This window comes from Corvus hawaiiensis, chromosome 25, assembly GCF_020740725.1.
Source record: "Corvus hawaiiensis isolate bCorHaw1 chromosome 25, bCorHaw1.pri.cur, whole genome shotgun sequence".
Classification (NCBI taxonomy): domain Eukaryota; kingdom Metazoa; phylum Chordata; class Aves; order Passeriformes; family Corvidae; genus Corvus; species Corvus hawaiiensis.
The window spans coordinates 2406161-2433229 of NC_063237.1; the positions used below are offsets into that span (position 1 = coordinate 2406161).

Below are 27069 nucleotides of genomic sequence, written 5' to 3' on the forward strand. Positions count from 1 at the left end.
AACAGAGAGCTGGTTGTCAGCTCAACACAGGAGATCATTTTCCATTCATTCTCCATCCCCATTGTCTGGATCACAGCGGCCATCCCCAGCTTCGGGCAGGGCGGTGGTACCACGCTCCGGTAGGTGACGAACAAGGGATGCAGTGTGGTCCTTCCTGGGCCAGGGAGGAAGGGGATGCACGCCTTCATTCAGACATACACAGAGGGGTTTGTAGGAATCGGGTGTTTTCTGCTTTTGCTTGTGTTGGTTCTTTCCTCCAGGCTGAATTCCCACTTTTCCAGGCAAGTCTGCAGAACATGGACACCCTGGTTTAACCTGCAACACAGAAAAACAGGAGTTGAATAAGGAAATCCAGCAAAACTCAGACCTTGGAGATTTATTAGATCAAATTTCTCTTCCAGGTTTTTGAGGGACACCTGTAGGATTCAAGACCATATGAACCTTGATTTCTCCAACTGCAGGCAAGTTTGGGACGGGTCCTTAGATAATCTGCATTTAAATGACTTTGCCTCACCTGCACATGCCTTAAAGGAGCTTAAAAATTGTGGGTTTGGAGATGGAGGAGTAAATGTTTTAACCCCTCAAGGGTGCTCTTGGAGCAAGGATCCTGGGTCCACACCCAGAGCTATACTGGCAGTTAAATTAACGTCCTTAATGCAGCATTTGCTTTCCTTGTCCCCTTCCAAACCCTTCCTCTAAGATGCAAACCCAACTTCACTGCCCCTGAGCACACAGGGATGGCTTGACCCTGTGATGTTCATCAATTGGATTTGAACAAAAACCCCAAACAACTAAGGGAGAAAAAAACCCAACCAGAGCCCAATTCCAATGCCTGGCATCACTTTCCCTCCTGCCAAAAATTGTCCATGTCCAGCTGGGATGGACACTGGACTGCAGGCAACTGGGCTCATGTGAAACAGATCATCTTGAGAGGTCCTGGAAGAACTGGCAGCACTGGAAACATCCCTGGAGAATGCTCTGGAGTGGTGGGAGGATGGGACAGTGAAGGCTTCTTCCAGGAAAGAGCCAGCTGAGATTGTTACAGGCAGCTTGTCATCATTTCCAACAAAAAGTGGCCTTGGAAAGCTGGGGTGGGAGCTGGCCTTCCCTGGAAAGAGGGGTCTGGATGGCTGGACAGCACATGTGCACCCTCCTTGCCTGTGTGAACCCCTTTGCTTTCTTCTCTCCTGCTCACAACTTTCCAAATGAAGTGGGAGGTTTCCACCCCTGCCTGTTCTGGTGCCTGTGGGCTCACACTGTCCTCCAGCTCATGCCCCAAGAGAAGGCAGTCTTTGGCCAAATTACCTGGAAGAACCCCCCAAACCCAGACCTTGCACCCCCCACTGGGATGAGCTGGGTGAGTACATGGATCCTCCTAAAATTCACGATTCCTGGAGCTGGCACTGTCCAGAAGCACTGCCCAAGAGCCAGGCTGCGGGTAAGTGCAGCAGTAGTGCCTCATACGTGGACGCTGCCTTTTGCTGTCCAAGCGCCTTTCCCGCATTATCCACCTCGTTAACGGGTAAGGGAAGGAAGTGGGAAGGGCTTTTCCAGCCGGAGCCACGATGCCAGATGAAGGATGCATGATACATTTCCCTAAACTTCAATATTGGCCCTTTTTCCTCCTGCCAAAACAAGCAAACAAACAAACATCTGAGAGCTCACTGTGGTTTTGGGGGACTGGAAGTCATGGGGGCAATGCTGATTCTCCAAGGTGTCTGCAGGATCGCTTTGCAGGGCTGGAGAAGTGCTGGCTCTGATGGAGGAGCACTCCTGATCCAGGTACACAGCTGCCCTTGCCCTGGGGACAATGCTGACAGGACATAGAACAATGGCCCGGGAAGGAGTTGAAAGGTTTTGATCACGGCTGAAGTCAGGAATCAGCAACATTCCTTTCCCTGGAGGTTCCTGTGGCATGGATTAAAAGCAGGACTAAAGTTCAAGCAAAACGTGAGCCAGCATTGCACAATGCTGGCAAAAGGTCCCGCCATGAACGCTTTGAGATTGTGGGGAAAAAGCAATTCAATCCATTTTCCAGCTCCTTTCCTACTGCTGTGCCACCCAGATGATCTCCAGGAGGTCCAGGGGGATCTGCTGAGCTTCCTGATGGCAGCCGTGTGATTTGGCAGTCCAAAGCCATGAGGTGATGGAGGGTTTGCTTTCTCTGACAGGCCTGCCTGTCACACGACCTGCCCTGGGGACAGCTCGGGGAAACCAAGGCAAGAGGCTGTTCCCCACAACTCCCCTGTCAGGCCACTTGGGATGGTGGTTTCACTTTGGGACCCTGGATTTAGGAAGAAAAGAAAGGGGCTTGTTTTCAGAGCAATGCAGCACAGAAACAGGGGCCAGATCTCTTTCCAAATGACCCTACACACCCACCTGCACCTTCCTAACCTCTCACGAGTGCTTGGCCCTGCATCCCCGTCCTGGATTTGTTCCATCCCTCTTTCCGTCAGAGATGTGATATCTATTTCCTGAAACAAGTCCAGCTCCCAGCCATCCCGCTGTTCCTAAGGGGAACTTGGGTCTCAGCTGTCCCAGAGATCACTGCCTGCACCTCCTTACAGAGGACATAAAGCCCATGGTCCCCCTCTGGGAACTTCAGCCTCCTGCAGGGGCACTGAATCCTGAGAAAAGGCTCCCAGATCCACGTGGGCAGCGTGTCCCCGGTGGTTTAGGGGAAGAAGGATCCTCATCTGCACAAGCCACCAGGAGCACCCCACACCTATGCGTGCATAGGCACAAGGAGGGGCCACAGATGAGGGCTCAGGGCTCAGCTCCCCCTCTCTCCCTGCTGCTGGAATCTGTGAGCTCAGCAAGCCGGGAGCTGCCAGCTCCAAGCAGGATGTGGAGCAGCCTGGCACCAGGGCTGGAGGGAGCCAGGGATTTTCACCCCTGGGCTCTGTGTGATCCGAGCTGTGACACCGATGTCCCCTGTGGCAGCGTGGCAGCCCCGAGCTGAAGCATTTCCACGGAATAGCAGGGCTCTCCACCCCATGGAAAAACCATCCCTGGCAGGGGAGGCGATGAGGAAAGTATCATGCCCAACACAGCTGGAATTCAGAAACTCCATCTCTCCCTGCCGAGGCATGAGCCTCTGACACACCAGAGCGCTGGCTTGTGCCTGCTTTCACCACAGCCAGATGAAGTCCAGGAGATAGGCTAGGAAAAATATGGGCTTGGAAAGCGGAGACACGGCTTTGATGTGCAACCACCACCCCTCTCCTCTTTGTTATTCCTTCTCCCTCATGCCAAGCTGCTCTAATAGATGCTTTCCCTCTGCCCCACGATTCAGGGGTCCCTGTGCAGATGAATTCATCACTCAGATAACTATCCAGCAGCCACGAGGCACACAACGCCAAGGAAAACACACATCCGTCAGCAGATGCGTGGTGAAGCTCTCCCCCTCTGTGAGGGATTCACCTTGAGGGTTTGACTGCGAGGTGATGGCTGCAGTAAGGAGAGGTGGGAGGGAATCCAGGACCCACCAAATCCCACAGAGGATGCTGCCAGTGTCCCTGCCAGCGTGATTCACTGGAGAGGAACACAGCCCCCACCTGAGGTGCTCCCAGCCTTTGCCAGCCAAACTCACCTCCTGCGAAGTCTCTGAGGGGAAGGTGTTGGTGCTGCCTGTGCTGGTGGCTGCATCAGGACAGGACAGAGGCCATCAGCTCATGGCCACCGACCTTCCTGAGCTGTAGAAAAACAAAAATAGCATCTTGTGGTTTAAAATATCCCCCCAAAAAGAAAAATAATTTTAAAAAAGTGAAAGCAACACAAATTCCCATGAAGACACAGCTTCACCACGTCTTCCCTCTTGCCTTCCCACGGAGGCACGGATGGCCCCTGGCTCATCTCCAGCCCCCAGCTGGGCAGCAGCACAGCTTTCCCAACACAACACACTGATATGTGTGACACAGGGAGCTGCCTCCCGAGCACAGGGACACCGGGAAAGACCCTCCCCCCCTCACCCACCCCAGAACCGCAGGAATTTGTGGCCTGCTGGGCCAAGTGAGATAAAAGATGTGCCAATCCCATCCAGGACTGGGGGGGATGCTGGGACTGCAGAGATGGGGTTTTTTTGGCTAAACTGGGAGAAGGAGTCAGGCTGAGGGATCACAGCCAGCCCAAGGGCAGGCTGGGGTGGGAGGGACTAGGCTGCCCAGTATCAGGCATTAGCAGAGGGAGAATGGCTCTAGAAACCACGACCACGCACGTGTCTCATGACCGTTCCTCCCGGCTGCTCTTCTCAGGAACACCTTTAATCTCGATCAATCCATTCTTTCCACAGGCTGTGAGCACACGACATGCCTCAAGGAGGACTCCTCCACCTCTCACCTCATCCCAGTAAAGCCCTTCACGGAGCTGCTCTACCCAGAGCGGGGCTGGAACTTCTCCTGATCTAAGGGTGACCTGTGCCATGTGCTGCACTGGTTCCTTGCAGGGTTAATGCTCGAGGAACACAACTTGGAGACTCTGTGGGATGTGATGGGAGCTGCTCGGGGCTCTGAGGAGGAGGCCAAAGTCAACAGCGATACTGGGAGAGGAGCTCAGGCACTGGCTGGGAGAACAAGGATCGCATCAGGATGGATCTGAAAACGTGACACATTTGCCTGGAGCTGTCAAGGAAAACAAATTTATGTGGTGTCAGGGTGGTGTCAAAGAAGAGTGAGGGAAACAACAAGAGGGTGTAGCAGGTTCTCTCAATGCTTTGCTCCACTTCAATCCCACCCTTGGGTGGATTTGGGTCTGTTCGGTCGGAAGAGCAGAAATTGGAGTGAAGTCAGGATCAAAGCCTTAGGAAGTTGTTGGCACTGACACAGTGCAAGAAATAGATGTATAATACAACATTTTCCTGTCATCCCAGTCCATTTTCCATGTATCTGGTGGGAGCCCTGACTCTTCCCTCCCACCAGCTCCATGAGATACAAGTGCTGTGCCTTTAAGTGCTGATCTAAGGGAAACCTGAGAGCTTGGTGCTGTTCCCATGTGATAGATCACCATGAACAGTCTCTCCTCCATGATATTATGGGCCCCAACCCGTGATCTTGGGAAGAATTCAAAGTCTGGCTTATCAGCAAAAAAATAATCTAGTTAAACTTAAAACAGCAAGACTCAACTCAGGCTAGAGGATGATTTATTAAGAATCGTGGACTTTGGAGACAGAGAGAGGGAAAGGAAGCCACAAACCCCACATACAGCCTGTAAAAGTTCCAGTTTATAATCCAACATGAGTGGCTGGACAGCTCAGGCTGGAAAATCAGCTGGGATTCATCACAAGGTAGAGATGAGACTGCGCTGAGTTCAGGGGCAGAAGCTCGACCATGGGCATGAGGCAGAATCTGATTCCTGCCCCCTCCCTGGGTACCCTCATCTCCTGCACTGCCCAGGCTTGGGAGATGCGGCAGATCTCACCTGATCTGGGCACAGCCTGGCTTCCAGAGGAGCTCACAGCAAACTCCCTTTCAGTTACAAAGAGCTGCATTTTTTCTCTCTGAACCAGGCAGAAATATTTCATTTAATTACCAAATAATTTGTTTAAAGCAGGCATCTCTGTTATAAATACATATCTAAATACATACCTGGCAAGTTTTTTTTTACAAGAGCAAGACGAAAAGCTGGAAATAAAGTGAAAAGAATTCATCAGAAACAAGGTGTCATCTTTGCAAAACATTATAATTGGAAATAATCCCTTTTTCCACTAGAAAGCTGTTACATCCCAAATCTTTGGCTCATCCTTACAGAAAGCACTGCAGGCATTATTAATGATCCCTAAAACCTAACGGTGAAAACATCCAAGCTCACCCCTCCCTTTCTGCAGAAGTATTGTGTTCATTCATACAAGGGGGAAAACCCCACACCCGCCAACCTGACATCATCAGCTGGGATGGAAATATTCAGGAAACAAAGCAGTGAGGCTGGACTTGTTCCCTGTATCGTTCTCATTAAGGCCTTACATTTGAATAAAGACACTGATGCCTTGAGGTGGCCACCTAAAAACAGAGGCTAGATGAAAATAAGAGAATAAAAGTAGGATAATAATAATAATAAAAAATATATATAAAACATAATAAAAAGAGAATAAAAGTGGGCCTTCAAAGGTTCACCCTGGGCAGTCCAAAGGCTCCACCCCAGATGGACCCTGGGTCATGGGTTCATCACATTTTTATGAGTTTGGTCCATTTGCATATCAGGGTTAATTCTCCAATTACAGCCTCAGTTCCTGATGTAATTACCTCAAGTTTGTCCCTCCTCTTCAGAGGTTTTTAGTTTACAGCTTTTGGGGCCTGGTGTCCTTGGAGGGCAAACCTAGCGAGGTTTGTTATGTCTGACCAGCACGAGAGAACAGCAGCTGAGAGGCCACACCAAACTTCAGAGTGACACAGCAGGCAGTGCAGGATTTGAGAAATATAAAAGTTAAAACCTAAGGCATCACCCTGAAAACAGGCAAAAACCTGAGATTCCCTCAAGAGCAAAGTCACAGCTTGGCTTCCAGATGGGTCCCAGACAGGGAAAATGGATTAACGAAGCCAGAAATTATTAGGGAGAATTCACAGGGGGAACCTTCCCTTCCCTGCTGCCTGCCCCAAAGGGTTTTTCTGGGGAGGGGGTTACAGGGACTCGTGAGGGGTTCTGTGGGGATGGGAATGTGTTGGGAGGGCTGTTAAAGGCAGGGCTTTAATTCCCACCAGGGCCCAAACCTGGCAGAGCAGCTGAGCACTGCTGGCATTTAATCCCCAGATCTGTGCCCTGCAGGACTGTGGGATGGGGACAGATGTGGGTGGCAGGAGGCTGCTCCCAAAAACCTCCCATGCACTGCTCCTGGAGGAGGCGGCTGCTCTTTGGAGAAGCAGTCCTGAGCGACCCCAAACGAGGATGTCGGTCCCCAGCGTTGGAAAGACCTGGATTATTGCAGTGAGCAATGGAAAGGCCTATTAATTCCTGCTGATTTCTCTCTCCTTCTTCTTATCAGGTCAGGAAACCCAAGCTGAGTCTTGGGTTAAATTGAGTTAGATAAATCCTAGATAAAGAAAAACCAGGTTTCTTTTCCCTGGTTTAATACTTATGACCCTGTGGCGGGCAAAATATGCTCCCCCCCTGAAAACCAGGCCTCTTAACCCCCCAAATGGTGATTTGGAACCCCTCCTCATCCCTTTAAATATTAATTTTTGCTTTTTTGGGGGATTTTCATCTTGCTCTGATAAAACACCCATCGCCAAGGCTCACACGGGATTTACATTTGGGAGGGAGGGATTCCAGTCAGCTGAATTCACCAAGGAAATAAGAGCCCACCCAGCCCCAGCATGTGTTCTGTCTCCTGAATTCCCAAATCCCTGCCAGTGGGAAGTGCGAGGTTTCAGCACCACCAGGGGCTCGGCAGCAGGAGCAGAGGGCAGAGGCATCACTCCCCACATCCTGCGTGGGGCTGACATCAGTTCCTCCTGCTTTTATTGACGTGGTCCCAGCTCTGGCCTGATTTTTTTTTTTTTTTTTTTAATTACCTCATAATTCCTGCAGCACTCAGAGCTTTTATAAGCCTCCTGCTTTCCTCCAGGTCAAGAATGAGTGGCCCCAGCTGCCCCGTTTTTTAATCACCCAATAGCAGCGAGCAGTAAAAGAGGAACGCAGATGCATTTCCTTGAACTGATGAGAGACTCACGGTGGGGTTTAAAGGAGGAAAAATTACTCAAATTTTAAGAAGTTTTGGGGCCTTTCTTGCCCCCTCCATCTCTTGGTGCCAGGAGGTACCCAGAGAGGTGGAGATGCTCTAAAGCCACGGGCATCCTCCACGCCCTGAGAGCTCCAGGCTCCTGCTTCAGGGAGGTTTCTGAGTGTGTTTTAGTCAGACACTTTGGAAATGTCTTACAGGAGAGGGTAGCAGTCAGAGGTGAGTTTAGACCTGGAAAGTAGAGGAGGGGGCCTGGTGGGCTGCCTGTGGGTGGTAGGAAGCAGGTGGGGCTTGGCTTGTTTTCTGGCAATTAGGAACAGATCGAAGCTATACGAGAGCAGGGAGAAAGGGCTGGTTTGAGCTGCAGCCAGGCAGGGTTTTTAGGGAAGGTTTCCCATTAAAACACCCACCGTGCAACAAACCTGAGTGCAGCGATGGAGATAATCCCATCCCACACTGGTGATGTTCCCACTGCCCACAAAGAAGCACAGCTCTGCTCTGTGATCTGGCCAAGACACAGACAAGATATTTTCTTCTCCAACCAACCAGGCAGATCCCCCGGGGCCAGGAGCCATCCTCTTCTCAGGGCACAGAAATTCCTCTGCAGCAGACACCCAGCAGGCAGCAGCTCTGAGGAGAAGATTATATTCTAATACAATATAAAATATGTTACTGGGTCACTCGGCCCTGTTTGGGTTGGCTGGGGGACACGGGGACAGCACATCTGCCAGCATGGCCCCGTTCACAGCACAGCCACGCTCTGCAGCCCTGGGAAACCACGTCCTCCCCGCAGGGAGAGGGCTGAGGGAGGGGAGGAATCCATGGATCCGTCTGTGTGAGATACTCGAGCTGGTGGTTTCATGCAGCTCGTAAAAGTGACACAAGCTGTGCTGCAGCCCCCACCTGAGGCTCTACAGGGCAGGCAGGCCCAAAGGCAGGACAGGAGCTGCTTTTTGGGGAAAAACACAGAGAAGGGCTAAAAGTGACCGTGTTTGGAGAGGGGCAGGAGTCAGAGGGTATTACCTGGTGTGGAGTCTGTGGGGTGGAGCTGGCTCTGGCCCTCAGCAGTCGCACGTGGGCCAGCACAGAGACAGACCCTGATCATCGCCGTTAAGCCAACGCAACAAAATGCTGCCAACGCATCCGCGAGGCAAAGCTGGTGCTGGTTGCAGCATTTTCACTCCAACACCAGGAGCCCAGACATGTCACCTCCTGCCATCCTCCCACCCTCTGGGAACTGCAACCCTGCCACAGAAGCCTTCCCTGTGCCCCAGGTGAGCAGAGGAGAAGGGAAGTGCTCAGGGCGTCCACACTGACCCCATTCCTTCCCCTGGATGGAAGCTGGAGGGAGGATGAGCAACAAAATATCCACTAGAGAGAGACAAGTCCTTCTGACCCACCAGTCAGACCAGTAGCCCAGGCTGGGGAAAAGGGCCAGCCACGTGAATCCTCTGCTGGGGCACTGGAACAGCTGGCAGCAACTGATTGTGTTTGTTCAGATGAGAACAATTTTCCTTTGCTTGTGCTCTTGACAAATTCAACCTGGAGGCCTCCAAGCCTTCCTGCCAACAACAACACCAGGGCGGGATGGGACCGTATCTATTTCCAGCAGAGCTGTCAGCTGCACTGGGGGCTCTGGGGTTCACTGGGCTCTTCAGTCCTACAAGCCTCAAAGGGGAAATGTGAAATCACACACCCTCCAGAGCATTGCCAGACCCCTCCTTCCTTCCTCATCATCCACCTTTGAGAGCTCCCACCCATCCCCAAGGCCACAGGGATGGACAGCAGGGCCTTGGCCAGGGCCAGTGTTTGCTGTGGGGGGAGAGGTGTCAGGATCACACGCACAAATACGCCCAGGCAGGGGTCGCTTGGACGGACCAAGTCTGCTCTTCCCATGAGAAAGTCAGCCTGGAGCTTCCAGTGAGAGCAGCTGCTACAGAAATACCTCCTTATCCCTCGCCAAGCCCTCTGGAGAGGGCCAGAGCTCCTCCCAACCTTGGCATTCCTGGGTACCAGGATGAACAGAAATAACACAGGAAACATGGAATAGAATCACAGAATATCCTGAGCTGCAAGGGACCCACAAGGATCATCGAGCTCAGATCTTGGCCCTGCACAGGAGAGTTCCAAAAACCCAACCATGTGCCTGAGAGACAGGGACTGAAGCAGAAATGTCCCAAGTGAAATCCTCAAGTCGCAGGACATGAGACAGGAGCTGCTTCCCAGCACACGACTGTCTCCATCCCTTTGCACGCTTCCCAGGAGCGCCGTGTGCTGAGAGCATCACTAACCACCCTATCCCCATCCCCACCGTAACCCTACCCCTACCCTATCCCCATCCCTATCCCCATCCCTATCCCTATCCGTATCCCTTCCCTATCCCCATCCCTATCCCCATCCTCATCCCCATCCCCATCCCTATCCCCATCCCTATCTCTATCTCTATCCCCATCCCCATCCCTATCCCCATCCCCATCCCTATCCCTATCTCTATCCCCATCCCTATCCCCATCCATATCCCCATCCCCATCCCCTACCCTATCCCCATCCCTATCCCCATCCATATCCCCATCCCTATCCCCATCCCCATCCCCATCCCCATCCCTATCCCCATCCCTATCCCCATCCCTATCCCCATCCCTATCCCCATCCCCATCCCCATCCCCATCCCCATATCTACCCTACCCCTACCCTACCCCTACCCTATCCCTATCCCTATCCCTACCCACATCCCTATCCCCATCCCTATCCCTATCCCTATCCCTATCCCTATCCCTATCCCCATCCCTATCCCCATCCCCATCCCTATCCCTATCCCTATCCCTATCCCTATCCCCATCCCTATCCCCATCCCCATCCCCATCCCCATCCCCATCCCCATCCCCATCCCCATCCCCATCCCTATCCCCATCCCCATCCCCATCCCTATCCCCATCCCTATCCCCATCCCTATCCCCATCCCTATCCCCATCCCTATCCCCATCCCCATCCCCATCCCTATCCCCATCCCCATCCCCATCCCTATCCCCATCCCTATCCCCATCCCTATCCCCATCCCCATCCCCATACCTACCCTACCCCTACCCTATCCCTACCCTACCCCTACCCTATCCCTATCCCTATCCCTACCCACATCCCTATCCCCATCCCTATCCCCATCCCTATCCCCATCCCTATCCCCATCCCTATCCCCATCCCCATCCCCATACCTACCCTACCCCTACCTTATCCCTACCCTACCCCTACCCTACCCCTATCCCTATCCCTACCCACATCCCTATCCCCATCCCTATCCCCATCCCCATCCCCATCCCTATCCCCATCCCTATCCCTATCCCTATCCCTGTCCCTATCCCTGTCCCTATCCCACTTTTCCCTAGGTTCGAACTTTCAGAGGTATCTGGTGGTACTTTGTGTCACGTGCTGAACAATTCCAGCAGCACCTTCAGTGCCGAATAAGAAAACGCGTTTCTGCTTCCGAAACTCACGGAGAAGCTCCGAGACATCCGAGAGTGGATCCAACCACAGCAGGAACAGAAGCCACTGAAATGAAATTAAAAAGAGAGGCAAATCATGATTTGTGGGCGCCTTGAGATGGAGAAGTGGAGCCCAACTCAGAAAGGAGTGAAAAAATAAGACTTTGTATGAGGTCTAGAGAGAGAACTCCAAGGGGAAAGCTGGACGGTGCTTTTCCAGCTGGATAGAGCTTTACCAGACAGCATTTTGCAGGCCCATTTTGGCTTGATGAAAACCTCTTCAGAGAACACCTCCTCAGGGTTCTGAGAGCGTTGTGCTTCGGGAGGGTCAGTGCCTTGTGCTGTGCCTTACTCCTCTCCTGTACTCAGTTTGACTTGTAAAGGCAAGAGGAGATTTTTCCTCTTGTGGATATTTCTCTGCAGGTGAAATTCCCAACTTCTGTATTTAAAGATGATCCCCACAGTCGGACACGTTTGAATTTTTGGCAGGATGGAAATTCCTTATATCTTTAGCACCCTCTGTGTTCTACTGGTGGGACTGAGGCATTGTGAAGCAGGAGGATCCTCCGGGATCCTCTGGGAACCTCCTGCCTCAGTTTCCCCTCACACAAAGCAAGGATATGTTGGGAAGGGGTGAACACATCCCTGGCACGTGCATTGCTGCAGGGCTAATGGTCCTTGTGGTGTCTCTTTCTGATGGAGATCCAGACGACTCTCAGGCTGCTTGCTCCTGGATCTGGGAATACTGTTGGGAAGCTGGATGGAGCAGAGAGGGTCAGTGGAGGGCTTCCCTCGATGCTCACAGACAGCCTCTTCCTTCTCACCAGACATCCTGGCTGACGCTCGCCGCTCCTCTGGTGGGAGAAGCGCCAGCTCTGTCTCCTGGCACACGGCGGGGCGGTGATGGAGGGATGGAGGGGAAGCCGGGCTGAGCTGCAGCTCTGCCTCCCAAATTGCATCTCCAGCACGAGGCCGCCCGGACCGCGCCGCTGCCGACAGCTTTATTGCTGCTGAGACAGGCCCGTGGCGAGAGCTGGCCCTGCACCATCCCTGCTGCACAGCTGCGCAGGCAGGGAGAAGGGTTTTGGAGAAAAGGGGGAGAAATCCCCTGGAAAGCGGTGATGGAAAGTCGGCCACCCTCGGGGAAGTTCCTGCTTGTGCAGAGGAAGGCTGGTGGGAAAAACTGCTGAGATGAGGTTTGTGTAACAGGAAAAAAGGGGAAAAACCCCAGAGGTTTTGCACATCAGCTGCTCTTGACCCTCCTAACCCTGCCCCAGCTCCTGCCACAGAGGGGGCCTTGCCTGCCCCACGCAGAGCCCAGCACTAGCCCAAAGACAGTGCTTGAGAGCCCCAGGCAGCTGGGGGGACATCAATCCCCCCAGCCCTGCTTGACTCAGGTTCCCCCTTTCCCCAGACCTTATTCCTGCTGGGGTTTGAGCCACACAAAATGCACATTTTAACCTTTTAACAGTGAAGGTGTCACTTCATGAAGGAAAGGTCTGCATGGATGGAGAGAACTACGTCCTGGGCTGGGCTTTTTTCCCCTCTTTTTTTCCACATTGTCCACAGCAACTCCTGGGCATCCTCATTGCTCCTGCAACCACCTGCATCCTCCCCAGGCTCCTGGTACCCACCACGCTCCATGCCATGGTCATTAGGGAGCATTTCAGAGCTCGTTGCCTTGCAGAAGATGCATGAAGCAATGCAGGGCAATATCCCATGGAAAAGGAGAGCGGAAACAGCCGTGCTGGAAGGGATCACGGGGACAGGGATGGGGAAGGGAGGTCTTGCCCAGCATCCCACCACCATCCACCACTGTGGGGAGGGCAGGCATGGAAGCAGCACCTGGCCATGAGGATATTTGGCTGTGCCACAGCCCAAGGAGCTGCTGGGTGCGATGAAGGCCAGGAATGGGGAAGTTTAGAAGGCGGACTGTGGAAAACTGTCCAGCAGCTCCGCAGACAAAGCCTCCCTCACTCCAAAACAAACAGCACACGGGGCTGGGGGGCTCCCACACGAGACGGGGGTGCCAGTGGGACGCTGCAAAGTGAGCTCAGGCCCTTAAGGGCTGCCTGGGCTGCTCCTGGGCTTGCAGTGCTGCTGGAGAAGGGTCCAGTGGGATGTCACCTCTCCCTGGCTGCTGCCCGCGATCCCCGAGCACTGACCCCATCTCCTCATCCTCCCTCTGTGCTCAGCTCACTTGTGGTGCCCCAGACAGTCCCAGAAATGCCAGTGCCCGCCGTGACCCAGGTGTGGAGGGCAGTGTGGGCGGTGGCCGCGAGCCGGCTGCCCCGCCATGAGATCTCCCACTGTTCTCCAAAGAATATCCCCTTGTCTTCCCCGACAGCCCCCTTGGCCAAGGGGCTGGGGGCAGTGGGGCAGGGTGGTGTTGGGGACAAAACCCATCAGTGTGGAGTCCCAGACACAAAAGGGCCACAAAAGGCGTCAGACAGGGCTCCCAGCAGTGGCAGAGTGACGGCTCCGTGCCAGGGCGCTCCGAAGGCAAAGGCTGCTGCCCCTTCCCTGTTAGGTCACTGGGAACACGGAGAACGAGTGGCACACTGGGGACAGGGCGAGGGGGTGCCGGGCACTGAGGGGGTCCCACACATCTGCATTTCCTTGGCTGAGCACGGAGCAGCCTGGATGGCAGGGAGCCCTCCTGCTGCATGGCAGCACCTCCTGCTCAGCTGGGGAGGCACCGGGCAGGCACTGGCTTCGAGCAGCATCAAGAGTTTATTTTTCCAGCTAAAATAACTTAATCCAGTGGAAATTCTTTCTTTTTCTCAACCTGTCTTCTGCTGCAAGCAGCCCATCCTGGGGAATGGCTGATGAGCTGGATGGGATGGCAAGTGGGCAGGCACAGGAAAAGCCAGCGTTTATGTAATTTATTTTCCTACCAAGCATAGCTGAGCTGGGGGGGGGGGGGGGGGGGGGGGGTGGCTTGTTTTCTTCTCCCCATCAGAAACCTAAAGCCCAAAATGACATTTCTACTGGAATTTGTTATTCCTTATGTCACAGCAGGGGGGATATGTTGTACTTGCAGCTTCTTACAACCCCAACAGGCGGCATGGCAAATAATCAGGTCCAGTGATGCAGCGAAATCCACTCACCTGCTCAGGGCTCGGCAAATTCCTCTCCCTGTGAAGATCCTTGTACAGCAAATGCACCAGCTGGGATCCCTGTGGGATGTGGATGGGGTGGATATTGAAGATGAGCCACTCACTTGTGGTTTTGTCAATATCTCCTGAACAGCAGAAGTTAATGAGCCTGTGGGGAAAAAAAATAGGTTGAAATGAAATTCTTTATAGCGAGCTAAACGTTACATTGGATAGGACAGTTATTGTGTGTGAAATGCCGGCGTGATTAAATCCATATTTGTAAAGGATTAACTGCTCTAGAACAGCTCCATGTCTGCTCTGAGGTGGCAAAATCTCCCCAAATATGTCTCTAATCATCTGTACAATAACCACGTCAATAAATCAGAATGAAGACACGTTGGGGTGAGCGTGGATTCCAGGCTGCACCTGGTGGGTTTGTGCAGAGGGAAGTGGGGAGGGAAAAAAACCCGTCAGGAATGAGAGGTTTGAAGGAAAAACAACTGAGGTTTGTGGAAACCCAGTGGTGTGTGAACACGGAGAGCATCTGATGGAGACACAGGTGCCACTTCCCTGGATCACAGCTGACCACGGGCTGTGATTCCAAGGATGCAGTCCTGCCCAGGCCCGAGCACGCTGCTGCACTTCCCAGCTGTTAAAGCCCCGGGAGCCAAGAGAGAAACCTTCAGCTCACAGTGAAAGCATAAAAGCACCGAGGGCAGGCACTGCGGCTGCTCCAGGACTTTTCCTGCACTGTGTTTGGTGCATTCCTCACCCAGCAGCCCAAGTCCCTGCTCCAGCATTGCTCCTGGGGATGGGTTTGGGGCAGTGGCACCCCGCTGTGAGCAGAACACCCGGGTGCAGAGAAGGCATTCAGCAAAAATAAACGCCGAGACAGAGCTTGAAATGTTTATTTTCCAACTCCAGGCCATTCATCCAGTGACACCGCTGTGTTCCAGTGAGTCTCCCTCTGTTTACATCAGATGATTAATGAGACACAGATTGTCTTTAACCCTGATGGATGCCACAGTCACCAGGGTATGAATTTGGGCTCCGTGTCCCATTTCTCCTCCCACCTCTGCCTGCAGCCACCACTCCACCCTCATTGACCCTCATTCTTCCCATTTCATGCAACCAAAATCAAGATTTTATTACAGTATTTGTTTTCTGGCCTCTCCATCTGCCCTCAGCAATCACCACTCCTGAGGCTGGAGCCTCTGATAACGTGGGATGGGGTCTGAGCTGCAGGAGAAGTGAAGGGACAGATCCAACAGTAAAAAGGAAGAGAGAAGGGACAAGACAACTTGGGTTTTGCCTGCCCAGATCACGAAAGGGGACAGAGATCTGCCAGGAGACCCAGGCTGATGCCGAGTTTGTAGCAACCACCAGACACCAAAACCAGACATAGAAAACAAGCCTAAAGCCAGGGTGATGCCACTTCCAGAGGACACAGGGCTGTCCCTGCCCCAGGAAAGGCACTGCACCTTCAGCATCATCCCCGTGTTGCATCCTGCTGGGCTGCTGACCTGCTCAATCCACACGCAGCATCCCAGGATGGTTTGGAAGGGAATTAAAGCCCAGCCAGTGGCACCCCCTGCCGTGGGCAGGGACACCTTCCACCAGCCCAGGCTGCTTCAAGCCTCATCCAACCTGGCCTTGGGCACTGCCAGGGATCCAGGGGCAGCCACAGCTGCTCTGGGCACCCTGTGCTGGGGTGTCACCGCTCTCACAGGGAAGAATTCCTTCCCAATATTCCTCCTGACCCTGCTCTCTGGCAGAGGGAAGCCATTCCCTGTGGTCTGGCACTAATGGGATGGCCTGTGTGGCACCAGGATCACTGGCATCAGGTGGGATTCACGTTTCTCCAAGGAGAAGAGCTTTAAACCAGACTTGAAGGAGGAGGGGAGCAGTCCCAGGTTTGCCCATGGCACGCTGTGTCTGACCCCTCAGGGTTAGGAGGATGTGCTGGGTACGCTGCAGCACACGTGGAGTTTTACAGAGATGAGCCAGAGGTAGCAGGAGCCAACAGGAAACCCCAGAGCAAGACCTCAAAGAATTAAGGGATGTTCCTCTAAGAATGTGACCTCTAAAGGTCCCTTCCAAGCAAACTATTCTGTATTCCTGAATGGGGCTGGATTGAAAGCAGATTGAATGTGTCGCTGCAACAATGCCTCTGCATCCCCCCAGAGCACAGCTCCAGGCAGCAGCAGTGGACACATTTCCCCAGCACTCAAAGCTCAAATTGAAAAGCTGCCACTAACATTAAAAGGAAAAAATGGCTTTTTAAGAACTCCATACGTTTCTGTTTCTTTCCCCTTCCTTTCCTTCTTTCTGATTCACCCTTCTGATATTTTGCTTGGCCTCCAGTCCTAATGCATTCATCCTTCTTAGCACATTTTTGGGCTCTTTCCACCATTGTTCTTGGAAATTTTTTTTTTTTAAGGACATATATTTAGATATACAACCTGGTCTCCTATGTTAAAAAAAATCCTACCTCAGGCTGGAAAGGGAAGAGCATAGAGAAAAGGGAGCTGGGGCTGAGGATGACAGGGTGCCAGCAGAGGAGGTGGCATTGCCACGGGGACATTTGTCTGTGTCTAGCATTTGGTGGCTCTGTCTCCAGCACGGAATGTCTCCCCAAAGCTCTGCTGGCACCAGTGCAGGGGTGGTCACCGCAGCTGCCCCTGCAGCCCCCATCAGGGGAGAAAATGGAGTGACTGCAGCCCCGTGGCTCCTCAGCATCCCTTCACAGCTCACTCCAGCCCTGACCACCAGGGGAAACAGAAGCACATCCCAAAATCACCTAACATGCTCAAATACATTTGCAGCAAGGTTTTGGGGCTGCAGTAGCCACGGTCACCCCATGCTGGTTCCCTGTTTGAGCAAACTGGGACCATCCAGTTTCCTACAGATACCACCTGGAGCCAGTGGAGTGGGCGGCTTTGGCCAGCCTGGTTTTAATAACCCCTGAGCACTCAGCCCTCACCCAAACCTGTCATTCTGAAAGGCAGCTTGGAGTCCAAGAAGCACTCGCAGGCTTTTCATAAACACACTTTAATAATCTTCATCAAGAATTTTAATACAGAGCGAGCTGCCTGCCAGGAAATGCATTTACACTGTCAGCTGCTGAGAGAAATAGCCCTGCACTGCTGCTCAATACCAGAAACACCCTCCCTCCTCCCAGCCTTTCCTCTCTTCCTCTTTGGATGAAGTGTGCTGCTTTGGAAACTAAAGGGGCTAAAAACCTTGGCAGGGGGCCAGGCAGCTCCCTGGAGCATCCCCTGGATTGGGGCAGCCCCTTTGCCTTGCCCGGTGCCATCCTGCTCCCACCTCCTGCCGAGCTGGACCTCGGCTGGCCTCGTACTTCACCTCTTTTTTTATTTTTGGGGGGTTTTAAGACTGAAACCAGCTTTTTTCCCTCTCCCATTGACCTGCTGAAGGTGCTGCTGCTGGTGATGGTGAGGGAAGGGTGTGTTTTAGGCTATGGGAAGAGCAGGGGTTTATGAGCTACGGATACAATTACAAAAGCTTTTCTTTCACAGCAAAGATTAACGGGATCAGAACACATTTCCTTGCTGGCTGAGGTATTAAGCAATTAAAGGGATTAAGCGAGGGCTTTGCCATCCTCTGGCGCATCAGGTTTTGGTTTGTGCCAGAGGCAAAATACCCAATTTGATGTAGTCCGAGCCCAGAGGGCTGGAATGGTGGGAATCACATTTTACAGCCTCTTTCCCAACAGCTGAAAACACTCCGGCTGTAACCACCCTCCATATGCTGCTCCCAGACACCCGAACCCCGCTAAGCCTGCTCTCCCTAAGGACGGATGGACAGACCCCTCCGTGCCCCAAAGCCAAGTGTGACCTGCAGGGAAGGGCCCAGAGACCTGAGAGGGGAAGGGGGAGGTTGGAGAAATACCCCAGGGGGACTCCAGCACCAGCAGCTCCTTCCTCACATTTACTGAACCCTGTATTACGTGCGAGGAGGGTTTTTGAACACCGATTCCTGGCACGTCAGGCAGTTTGTCTGGTTATAAGTCTGTTCTCAAGCGATTGACAAAAAGGGATGAAAAACCAACCTCGATGCAGTGAAATCAAACGATGAGATTAGAAATGCACGTACCAGACGTCCTCTCTGAACCTCATTTAGCAGAGGTGGGGAATGCCAGCTTTCCACCAGGAATGGCACTGCCACCTCCGCTGCTTCCCTTTCCCTTGTGAAGTTCTTGCCTTATTTATTTGCTTGAGATGAAAAAAGCTGGGGGAAGCTGCCCAGCAGAAATACCGACCGTCTGCCAAGCGTTTTGAAGTCGCAGCACAAATCGCCTTTTACAGGCAGGGGTGCTCAGGGGAAGAGGTAGAGAAAAGGTCAGTTCTGCTGGAGGAAACCCCCAAAATGCCTTGAAGAGCTGAAGGGGCTTTTTCATCACACACAGAGTCCATGGAGGGTCAACGTGCCAGATGGACTGGGGCAAGGAGTGATGGGAAGGATGGATGGGAGGCGCCTATGTGGTTACAGCTCTGGCTCTGTCCCTGCCAGGGCGATTCAGGCTGCAGGGTAGAATCCCAAAATAGTTTGGGTTGGGAGCGACTTTAAAGCCCATCCAGTGCCACCCCCGCCCTGGGCAGGGACACCTCCCACTATCCCAGGTTCCTCCAAGCCCCGTCCAACCTGGCCCTGGACACTTCCAGGGCTGGGGCAGCCACAGCTGCTCTGGGCACCCTGTGCCAGGGCCTCCCTACGCCCACAGTAATACAAATAAACCTTAAAATCAGTAAGAATTTAAAAGGCGCAATCCCCAAAACCCTCTCTGGAGCAGACAGGAAGCTTCTGTGACTTTCTCAGCGGTGCCTGAACATAGAGAAATGAATTATTCTCAATAATGTCCTTCTTCAGCTCTTCAAGGCATCCACAAAACTGCTCCCGTGTTCCTCAGAGTTCACTCCCTTTGCCTGCCCAAGAGATGCTCCAAATCTGGGGCAGCGTCCACTTGTCTGCCTCTACTTTCAAACTCGAGGCCGTGGCACAGCAGCAGCAAGATCTGTCGGGAATTGATGCCCCCCAGACCTGGGAGAAAAAGAAACTTCTGAGAACCTTCAGTTGTGCCACAGGAGTGTCAAGGTTGCAGCCAGGAGCTTCCTTGGCACGAGGAGCTACGCGCAGTGTTTCTCCAGGTGATCCTTGCAGTGGCTTCTCCCTGTGCCTGAGGAATCCTAAAAAAAACAAGCCCTGGACCTGCAGACATACAGCTGTGGAGTGGCCATGGGGAAAATGCAGGTATCCAGGTGCCTCCCATCAGGCTGGAAGCAGCAGGCTGCACTGCCACGGAGCTGCTGCTCCCCAGGGGCTCAGCTTTCCACCGGCCGGAGCGAGATGTTGTACCTTGTTTGTGTTTCTATGGAATTACCCTCCCTGCTGGCTCCCCTCCTGCAGCCCCCACCAGCTACATCTCCACGAGGTTAATTTCGACATGAAAAACAGCCCCCCAGGAGCAACTGTGGCTGATTTAAAATAATAAAAAATGAAAATCTCAGGTTTGATGACTAATCCCGGGAGAACGGTTTAAATTAGTGCTAGCCAATCGGCCACAATGTCATGGGGAAAATTCCTGCTGGACTTCTCTCCTCAGTCCACTCCCTGCCTTCATTTTCCATCCCCAGATCCTTCCAGCCTGCAAACATATACAGTGTTGCCTCGGCAACTCGAGGACGAGATATATGTATGTGAAAAAATGAGACAATCTCTTTCCTCCGTGATTGCCTGGAAGGTGGAAAATGGAAACCTATTCTGGTCTTAAAGCTACGTCAGCTTGTACCAGCCACACTCACAGCTCAAAATATGCTCTTAAATATGCCACCTCCAGCTCCCACGTGAAGATAAATACCCCTCCTCTCGTGGAGTACCAGCTCTCATCCCATGGGATGCTCAAGACTCACAGACTCACCAAAAAATGTGCTTTGCCCAAACATGTTTTCTCCCTAGTGCACATCAACTGGCTGACTCCTCCAAGGAAGCCCCCTTGCTTCCAGCCCCCCCAGCATTTCTTCCAATAAAGATCCTCATCTGATATTTCATAGATTTCCAGAATGGTTTGGCTTGGAGGGACCTTAAAGATCATCCAGTGGAACACCTTCCACCAGCCCAGGGTGCTCCAAGCCCCGTCCAACCTGGCCTTGGACACTTCCAGGGATCCAGGGGCAGCCACAGCTGCTCTGGGCACCCTGTGCCAGGGCCTCCCCACCCTCAGAGTCAATTTTCCCCACCAAACAAAAGATATTCCCATTAAACCTCACTGTTCCCTGTGCCAGGGGCGTAGCCAGATCCATCCTTACCTCGTTTCACACTGGGACTCTCATTTGCAAAACCGGGACAGCAGCATCACCACCCCCCTGAGCATTCGGAAACATCCCTCAGGAGCAACTCTGAAGTGCAAAACTGGGGTAGCAGAGGACAACCCATCGTTGCTCATGCAGACAAGGTGAAACATGCTTCGCCAAAGTGTGAAAAATATTTATATCCAAATACAAAGTGTCTCTCAAATTTACAGTTCCCTGCACGCTCTGGAACCTGAACTACATTTGTGGGAGTGGCTGTGAAGGTAAACTGATTCCTGCCTTTAAAATGTGCCCGTGCTGGGGTGCAGAGAAGATGAAGTGAAAAAAAAGGGTGGGAAAATGGGATTTGATCTGCTTTTTAAAGTTTCACTTAAAAGCCTCACAATCTGTAACACACAGGGTGGAGCAGGATTAGGATCATAAATAACTGCAGGGAAGAAAAATGATGCCTTTTCACATGCTGGTAGTGTGTGATCTTTAAAACCAAAGCAAGATAAAAGAAATGTCTTCAAATATTCCCATTTTCCATCCAGAGGGATTGTTTTTAACTTGTTTTACAGGGATCACTTTATTCTGTGGATGCAGTGTGGCCACCTTTGGGCTGGAATGCAGCAGTGCCTGTGCCACGCTGGATCCTGCTGCAGGAGGGGATGGATATTTATCCCATTAAAATGATGAGCTGTTGGAGATAACAACCTCTGGAAGGGTAATTAAAAACTTCTTTGGCAGTGAGGCCAGTCTTGAGTAGATGTGAGAATTTTCTACGTTGTGAACTATTCTGGGCTGTGGCCAGAGTGGGGATGCTGGATCCTCCCAGCGCTGCTGGTCCCTTTCCTCCTCTATTTTTGACAATTAAGCATCCCAGGTTTCCACCACGACACCTGTTCCACCTCTGAACAAGGCTGAAGATAAAGGCTTGAGACACAAACCATAAATCCTACCCCAAAAGCAAGGGGTTTGCTTGTCCCAGCAGGAGGAATGCCGGAGTCCAGCTGAACCAGCCGCGTCCCGGAGCTTTGGCCATTTTCTCACTGGTGAAGGGCAGAGAAATTCAGGCCTGTTGATCCATGGTTGGGAATACAGACCCAGTAAAAAGGCAGGTGGAACTTGACGTAGTTGGGATGCATTTCCTTAAACTGGAATTTAGGCAGGAATCCAAGACCAACACCCTCCACCTTCCCTCTTGCAAACAGTGCCGAGGGCTCTTTAACAACCACAGTGGTCGAGGCCTGGGTTAATGTCTTATCCATAAGTTATTCAGAATTTCCTTTTAAAGACAAAATACTTGGAATACCACTCTTCCTCTCTTTAAATTACAGTTGTAGCTGTTACAAAAACCCCTCTGCACTATTTCCAAGAGCTGGGAAGTGTCCATTTCTCGGGAGTCCCACCTCAGTTTTATGGGAACTCCAGCGTTTGGGAGTTTATAGTGGCGTTAATACCCACAGAGATAAAAGCAGATCCTTGTTACCATCAGAGCTTGGTGGAGCTGGGAAAAGAGGCTTCCCAGGCTTCTGCTCACGTCTCAGTGTATCCTGTGTGGGTTTTTGGGGCAGGCACATCTCCTGGCCCTTCCATGGGGTGACACCAGGGGTTGTGATGTCCTGGGGGGCTCTCTGAGGAATATGAGCTGCTCCTGCTGTCCCAGCCCAAAACCTAAGAACCAGCCAGCTGTGATAACCTGATTTTCACACCAAAACAATTCCACAGAATCTCAGAATCCCAGAATGGTTTGGATTGGAAGGGATCTTAAAGATCATTCAGTACCAAGCCCTGCCAAGGGCAGGGACACCTCCCTCTGTCCCAGGTTACTCATATATGCAGTCAGTGACCCGAATATATCCTGGTCCCAAACACCTTGGAAAACTGGGAAAGCTTAACCACAGGTCTGGATCCATCCAACGCCTCCAGCCTGCTCAGGGAGTTATGTCCCATGGCAAAGCGTGAATAACTTTTCTCCTTCTTCTTCTTTCGAGTTTTTCAGACCTGTGTTGAAAAAATGAACAGAGAAAAGCCCAAACTATTTTGTTTTCTGGCATCAGAACTCCTCCTGGGAAGCTAATTCCCACGTAATGGATCATTGCTGGGAGATACAGCTTTAGATAGAGACAAATGGAACAGGCAGAGCTCTTCAGTGCCCAGAGCAGACAGGGTTTGGCTGCAATGATGATGAAGGGAATCCTTTGCTGAGGTTGGAGCATGCAGCCTAAAATCACGGCTCTTTTTGGCTCCCAAAGGGAGCCATTTCCCCAAATGCGTCAGAGCCTTTAATCCTAATGGGATTTGGGGCTTAGTTTCTTAAACAATTTGTAAACGTGTCCCAGGAATGATTCTCACATATCGCTGCAAGGCTTTGTGAACTGGTGTGGATTTAAGGACCACTACCCAGCACCTCTTCCTCCTCTCCTGCAGGAATTATTCCACGTGGACACACGCAGGTGAGGATTAGGTCTTTCCTTAGATGCTCCCATCCTCTGACATGAGCTGCTAAGGGCTACCAAAATGTTCCAGCCACCACCGAGGAGCTGGAAAGGCCATTGACGGGAGAAGTTTTCCATCCATCCACAGCACAGACATCGGCAGCATTCTTGGAATAGCTCAAAATATCAGGACTCCAGAGAGATGCCATTAGGAGGGGGAGAAAAATGATGGGGGTTTGCTGTCCTGCACCACACTCAATAATATAAAAAATATATAAACACACACACACACACACACACATAAAACAAAGGAGATTCCAGACTCTGGAAAAAGAGCTCAGTAAACCCAGCTCCCCTTTCAGTACTTGGTAAAAACATCAGGCATGAGGTCAGGCAAATTACAGCAAATAGGACTTGACACAAATTCCTGACTGGCTGTTTCTCCCCTAAAAGAGAACCATTTTCTGGTCTTCCTGGTCTTTCTAATCTCATTTGCGTGCCAAGGTAAAACTAACAAGAAATGGGTACTCTGGAATGATGATCTCTGTGATTTTTTTGGAGCTCAGCTTAAATGGAATGGGGCAAATGTGGCTGAGAAGGAGTTGCAGAAGACAACCCCTGGGAAGGAAAAAGGGATATTTTATTGCTGGTGTTGCTCTGCAGGTGTGCAGAGAGAGGATTTACAGGCTCTTCCCATTCCACAGAGCACAAACCCTCCCTGTTACAGCCTCAGGTGCACTTGCAGTCACTCAGAATAAACCCCCACCTTGTGCTTTAAGCCTCTGCTTCAGTTATTCCCAAGTCACAGCATCCCTCTGAGAAATAGTGGGGGTTAAGAGGGAAAAAGCTGTCTGAGAGCACAGCGTTCCCATGAATTTCCAGGAAAGATCATCAGATATTCACGTTGCTGCCCATTTTTCCTGCACGGGTTTGCCATCTGCAGCAACACCTGTGCATGGCACGTGGATGGGTCTCCTGCATCTCCTCCTCCAGGACAGCATTCCTGAAGACACCCCCCTTCCAGCAGTTTGGGACATTTTGCTGTCACTTTGCTTGTCCTTTTCCACCCTGCTCTGGGCTTGGTTTTCCTGGGATAAGGGATTGCCAGTGGTGCAATGTGAACCTGGCAGGGCTTCCCACCCCATCTTCCTCAACACCTTCAAAGGGAGTTTTCCAAAGGCTCCCAAAAGAAAAAACACCCACATCACAGCCAGAGCCTTTCTTGAGCTCAGCCATTTCAGCCAGCAAATAAACTCAGAAAAGGGAATATAGAGCAGCTCTTCCAAAGCATTAGCACCAAAAAACCACACTAGGAGTCATTTTCCCTGCTCTATTTTCACATTTCTTGACAGGAATGGCAGCAGCTGCAGTGGAAGTAAAAAGAAAGGCCTGGCCCAGAGCTCTTTGATATGTTGGTAAGTGCTCCTAAACGTCCATTTGCATTTGGATGGAGGATCTGGATCACTTTGTAGTCTGTCAAGGAATGTATTTCAGTTTCGTGAGAAATGTCAGTGAAACAAAAAAAGTGTTTCCTTTGATATTTCTCTTTAAAAGGTTTCAGGCTTCCTTTTGAAAAGGATCTGCCAGAACCTTGCAAGAGGAGAAATATCCAGTTTGGACATTTCTAACAGGAAACTTCCATTTGAAAATAATTTCTCCCTTCCCCCCTTAGGATCCCTCTCATCTCCTCTTCCCCCTCCCTGTGCTTGAATGGCAAATTGTTCCCATCTCCAGTTTAATTCCTTCGTTCCTGCCAGGTGCAGCTTTAGCTATGCTGCAGAACCCAGTGGGTCTAAAGGAAGATCCCACGGTCCACTGCAGATGTTTCACGATTCCATTCAGTGCCAGAGGCACCCGGTGCTTTCCCAAGTCACCTCTTTTTTTCTAGGCTGGTAAAGAGACAGATAATTACAAATCAAAGATGGCACATTCTGGGATAGGGTCAGAATCGACAGAACGTGGTTCTGAGTGAGGGTTAACACGAGGCTGGCGATCATTCACAGGCTGAATTCAGCTAAAATGAAGCCAATGCTCCTGTCAGGGGGGTGGTGGGGTCCAGCTCTCCCTCCACCTGACTCCTGCCAAGGAGCTGAATATTGGGGTGATCCTGCCTTGCAGAAAATCTCACCTGAGGCTGCTCTATGCAGGACTTCTCTCCAGCTGGCCCGTTCAACTTCCAACAGTCAGGTGTTTTTCCGTCTCTGTTGTCCTGTGGAGCCCAAACTCAAATCCTGGCTTTATTATCATGGAATGGTTTGGGCTGGAAGGGACCTTAAAGATCATCCAGTGCTATCCCTGCCATGGGCAGGGACACCTCCCACTGTCCCAGGCTGCTCCAAGCCCCCTCCAACCTGGCCTTGGGCACTCCCAGGGATCGAGGGGCAGCCACAGCTGCTCTGGGCACCCTGTGCCAGGGCCTGCCCACCCTCCCAGGGAACAATTCCTTCCCAATCTCCCATCCAGCCCTGCCCTCTGGCACTGGGAAGCCATTCCCTTCGTCCTGTCCCTCCATCCCTTGGAAAAGGTACCCTCCTGCCTGCAAGGGCTTCACCCACACAAGCAGAGAGCTAAAACAGTAAAACACCTTCTCTGCTTCGGAGCTGATCCAGATTTAACCTTATTTTGCTTCACTCCCACAGCCCAGGGATTCCCTCCCTGCACACCTGGCAGGGTCTGGCTCAATTTCCCTCCTCGCAGGCTGCTCCAACACCCGAGCAGAGGACAGAGGTAAAGCAGGAGTGAGACCAGGGCTGTTCCTTGGCTGTGCCACCTCCAGCTGCCCTCTGAGAATCCCAGAGCCCTTCCCTGCAGAGGGCTTTGGGCTCTCACATGAATGCACCCTTTGAGCTGCCAGTATTAAACACACCTCCGGCTCCAAATCACGACACAAATGATTTTTTTTGGATGCCTCGAGCCACCAGTAAAAGTTTCCCTTGTTTTCATCTTCCCAGCCCCAGCAGAATGCTCTTCTCCTGCCAACCTAGCCAGAAAAACAGGAAAGGCCAGAAAAATCACCCAAAATATGGGTGTCACACCACTCACAGACATCCTTCCACGCCGGGTTTGCTGCAGCCACTGGACTATCACTGATACCTGGAGACTGAAAGGAGAAATAAAGGCAGGCTGGACTTACCTTGGCTACACCTATGTGCCATTTTTCCCTGGAACATTCTGGAAGATTCATAAATAGCTCAAGTTCAGGCTGGTTTTGCAAATTGTTCCAAAAGGAAGCAATTTTGACAGAATAAAAATAGGCCCCTTGAACTTTTTCACCAGCCTAGGCACTGGGCTGGTTCCTCTCATGCCTATGATTTTCCAGTTCCAAGTAGATTGCCACTTCTAAATTTTCACCTTTTAAATTTAGTTGAAAGAATGGGAATAGAAACGGGGAAAAAAAATTCCCTATGGACCAGAACAAGTCTTGATTTGATAAGAAACACTTCAGATTTTTTACTAGCTGAGAAAAATCAACAGAATTATTTGGACTGAGCCACAAGCACTTTCTTAATTATTAAGCTTTTAGGAGCTGCTTGTAAACCACAGAAACCATTATTCACACAGGTCAGGCTTTGTGTACCTGACCTGGGAAACCTCGCAGAGGGCGGAATTTAAGACTTCCTGAAAGTTCTGTCAAGCCCAGGTTTTCTGGTGGGTCCTTGCACTCGGGGACAGAGCTTAAACCCCCCTCAAAAAGCTGCAGATGCCACCGGGATTGGGGGGGGGTTGGTCTGGAAGTGGCTCAGAGCAGAGGTTGATGCTTCATGAGGTGACAGCAGCAGCCCCAGTTTCCAAAGCAATCCTTCAGCTGTTTTCACGTGGGGTTTGGAAATGTGGGGAGAACAGCTGGGCTGGGGCCCGAGGTTTGCCCATCCCAGCTCCGGGTGAGTGGGACACGGCCAGGCCGTCGCTCACTCCTCGTGTCCAAGCCCCGGCTGTGGGAATTGGCAGGGAAGGAGCTGGAGAGGGGAAATTGGGGTGGACAGGAGGCTCTGCAGGGCTGACATCACCCCCCTTCCCCGGGCTGGGGATGATTTAAAGCAGGCGTGGGGCTGGGTGGGCCTGGAGGGAATTTTGGGG

The 27069-nt window shown here is 51.8% G+C and overlaps 1 long non-coding RNA gene across 5 annotated transcripts; it reads right to left on the minus strand.

Moving 5' to 3' along the window:
- LOC125338377 lies at positions 1–26303 on the minus strand. 5 transcript variants are annotated; one of them, XR_007208266.1, is made up of 9 exons: positions 26126–26303; positions 20570–22558; positions 14256–14412; positions 11158–11212; positions 5870–8299; positions 5583–5618; positions 4217–4619; positions 3593–3695; positions 1–315 (listed from the first exon to the last, which is right to left on the minus strand). It is a non-coding gene; the product is annotated as an uncharacterized LOC125338377 (long non-coding RNA). The 5 variants fall into 5 exon arrangements; XR_007208265.1 differs by having other exon boundaries at positions 4217–5494; XR_007208263.1 differs by adding an exon at positions 1666–2284 and having other exon boundaries at positions 4217–5494; positions 5583–8299.
- Between the last annotated feature and the right edge of the window lie 766 nt (positions 26304–27069).